Raw genomic sequence first — 4047 nt, 5'->3', positions numbered from 1 at the left:
GACTGATTTTGCATTACTAACAGCAATGAATGAGATTACTGTTATGACCCATTATTGCCAGTTTTTGGTTTAACCAGTGTTTTTCGATTTTGGCCATTGAAATAGGTATACAGTGTTAATTCTTTGTTTTATTTTCCAATTCCATATTAAGGTATTGCTTGTGATGTTTAAGTTTATGTGAAATCTTGCCTCAGTTAAGGAATGCCCAAATAATTGGTGAAGATTATTTTTGGATGTGTCTGTGAAGGTGTTTCTGCAAGAGATTGGCATTTGAATTAGTAGATTGACTAGAAAAGACCTGCCCTGACCAGTGTGAGTAGGTTTGTCTGATTCATTGAGGGCTCAGCACAGAAAGGCAGAGGAAAGGCAAATTTCTATCCCTCTTCTGAAGCCAATATACCATTTTCTTCTGTTCTTGGACATCATAGTTACTAATTCTCAGGCCTTTGGAATCTGGAACTTGTACCAGTAACCTCCTGCTTCTCAGATCTTCATGATTGAACTAGGTTACTCCTCAAGCTTTCCTGATTCTCCAGTATGCAGAAGGTATATTATGGTTTTCTCAGTCCCTAACTGTGTGAGCCTTTTCTTACAATAAATTCACTGACATCCCATTTGTTCTGTTCTTTTCCTGGAGACTTTTGACTTACACAACGTTGAATATCCTTTCACATGATTATTTTCTATCTGTAAATCGGCTTTAATGAGATTTATTGCCCATTTTTTAACTGGGTTGCTCATTTTCTTTTCGTTGAGGTTATCATGGGGTTTTTCTTTTTGTCGTTGTTGCTATTGTGATTGTTTTGCCATTCTGGTTGGTGAACCACAGACCTTGAACATGCTAGCTGAGTGCTTTACCACTGAGCTACATCCCGAATACCTTTGTTGTACAGTTTTAAGTGATCTTTGTTTATTTTGGTAGCATTATTTTTTATCAGATATGGCTTTTGCAAACCTTTTTCCCATTCTGTGGCTTGACTGCTCATCCTCTGAGTGTCTTTCACAAAGCAGAAGTTTTAATTTTAATGAAATCCAGCTTATTAATTATTTCTTTCATATATCATACCTTTGATGTTGTATCTAAAAAGTCACTGCCAAACTCAAGGTCATCTACATTTCTCTTCTGTTACCATCTAGGAATCTTTACATTTAGGTCTGATCTAGTTTGAATTAATTTTGATAAAGAGTATAAGATCTGTGTGCAGTTTTTTTTTTTTTTAATGATAGCACTTTATTTTAAAACTTTACAGAATGAATTTAAAAACAAATTAGTAAAAATAGAAGAAATTCTAATATGATAAAATACATTTTTATTTGGCTTAATTTTAATTTTTAGGTAATATTTTGGCACATAGGATTTGATCAGATAATTTCAATGATCCCAGCCATTCTTTGTAATTTTATCTTTCTGTGCCATTTTTTTAAAGAAACACTCATGTTTTAGCTTACTATCAAGAAATCAGGCCATAAAAACAATTCCTATTATATTTATTATTCTGGTCCCAGATAGATAGGTTAATCTTTTATAAAAAAAAAAAAATTAAAACCAAAGGAATTATTTTTAGATATCTAATTTTCTGAAAGACCGTTTTAGTAAATTAGGCCATGCAATTATAAGTTTTGGTACAAATTCAGGAAGACTGACATTTTTTTTTTCAGTTTCAAAATCCTATTACGTTGAAATTATAATTTGTACTACATATACATAGAGATATATTAGCATATAAAATTTCTCCTTGTTTTATAGTATTGCAAAACTACTTTTAAGGCATTTGCTTAAAACAGTGTTAAAATGAATGTTGGCCATGTGTTCAAGAAATAAGACAAAATTAATGTGCTTGAATTTTCTAAGGGGAAATGCCTGTGGGGCAAGAGAGGGAAGAATTCAGAAAAAATTAGGAAAAGCCACTGAGTGGAGACTCCTTTATCCTTCTCATCTCACCTAAAAGAGGTGGTTTGGAAAAGCTGAGAGGTACATATGAAACTCACAACCCGTGACCTCAGACCCACTAAAAGACTGAGACCTAATCATGGAATTGCAGAATGCTTCCCTTCCCACAGCACTTAACCACCCATAGCAACAGGACTTCTGTGTCATATTGGAGATTGTAATTTAAAAATTGCAAGGCTTAAATTCTGTTTAAGAAGAAATCTCTAGGTAAGCCCAAGAAACAACAGAGGAAAATAAATCAAGGCACTATAACAAACTTCAGCCTCCAACATTTGTTGAAGAAAACAGAGGAATGTAACTCCTAGTTGAATAAACATCAAACTTCATTATAAAGCCCTATGTATCTTAGTTTATTTAACCAAATAGGTCATGTCCAGATATTACCAAAAAAGGTGAAGGTGTGATTGAAAGCAACAAGCAAACAAAACAAAAGGAAGCCAAGAAATAAATAAAAAACCACAACTTTGAAAAGACAAAGTAACCATCAGAACTAAACTCAGAAAAACAGTGGTGTGCAGAGAGTTTTAATAAGGGATAACAATCCATAGAGTTTATAAAGATTTAATATGAATTGGTAGTTATTATAGCTACCTTTTATATATGTTTCTTTAGAAGCAGTATTTTACGCACAACATGAGAGTCTCCTTATTTCATCAAGTTGAAATAATCCTTAAGACACATTGCTCTATGCAGGTTACCCAAAGTAAAATGTCAGACATTCTCGAAAGGACCAACCTGTTTTCCACAAGAAGCCTCAAGTAATTTATAATCTTCTCACTATTGTCCTCACAAGGACTGTGGGATCAGGTACTGTGGGTCAAGGACTTTCTTAATCTATCCACTTCCCAGACAGATCAAGTGCCAATACAAGTCTATTCTGCCTTATCAACTATTTCTTACCCAGAATTATAAAAGGTAACAGTCCTGTGTTGATGGGTAGAGGAAAGACATTACAAAATATTATTTTCCATATTTATTCCAATTAGACTCAGGGGTATTATAAAATCAGCTCCCACAGTTCATTTCCTATCATTGGTGTTTTATATTATTTAATTCATTTAACTAAAGTAGTTGAGAGTTAACCACTATTCAACAACAGTGAAGATAACATGTGTTTGTGATTGTAAGTTCATCCTAGTGCTACAGGTTATAGTAGTACTATAGCACTACCACCACCACTGCAAATGATAGTAATAATAATAATAACTAATGATTTTAATAAAGATATGCTATACCTTTTTATTTAATTTTTATGAGGTATGAGCTATAATTGTCTTCATTTTGTGGATAATTAAGCCCAAGGCTTAAAATTTAACTACATTTCTTACAATCATCTAAATGATAAGTGACATTTGAAATATGGAAATCTGAGGTATAGTCATTTTCCTCACCGATATATCCCACTGTCCACTCCTAAAAATAGGCCACCTAAATACAGTCTTCCTGTGCTATATGAGCAAGTGAAATTCATTTTAATGTTAAATCCAAGTAGAAAATTCTGGAAGTACGATTATGAGAGTTGGGGAAACATTGCTATAAAGATTGTAGAATCATTAAACTGGGTATAATGCCATCCATTCTTGATCCCCAAAATGATAATCCACACTATATTGAAATACAAAGATGACCTAAACTGAGATTTGGAAGATGAGTATTCATAGAAGGAACATTCTATATTGAAAATTCTTGGTCCACTAAACTGCATGTTTTCCAGTTATGGCTATTGTGTCCTTATATTGCAAAGATCTTTCAAGTTTAGTTTATTTGATTTTAAGGACTCAGCAACCTTTAATGGAGGATTATATATATATATATATATATATATTTTTTTTTTTTTTTTTTTTACACTCACACTTCAAGTTTCAGTATAGATTGCTTTGTCTCTGAATCATGAATCTTAAGGAATTGATGCTCTTATACACCAGGAGGCAATAGGTTGTTTATCACAGCATATTAGCATATGAATCAGAATTTCCTGGACTTCTTTGTGACTGCCTTTTTAGCCTCTCTGTTCCCTAGACAGTTGGTTTGTGCAAGAAATATGCTGGGCAAGACTATTGCTAAAGTTTTTTTTTTTTTTTTTTCTCTGTATCTTA

The sequence above is a fragment of the Sciurus vulgaris genome (genome assembly GCF_902686455.1).
Source record: "Sciurus vulgaris genome assembly, chromosome: 7".
NCBI lineage: Eukaryota > Metazoa > Chordata > Mammalia > Rodentia > Sciuridae > Sciurus > Sciurus vulgaris.
Note: the sequence above shows the minus strand (reverse complement) of the source record.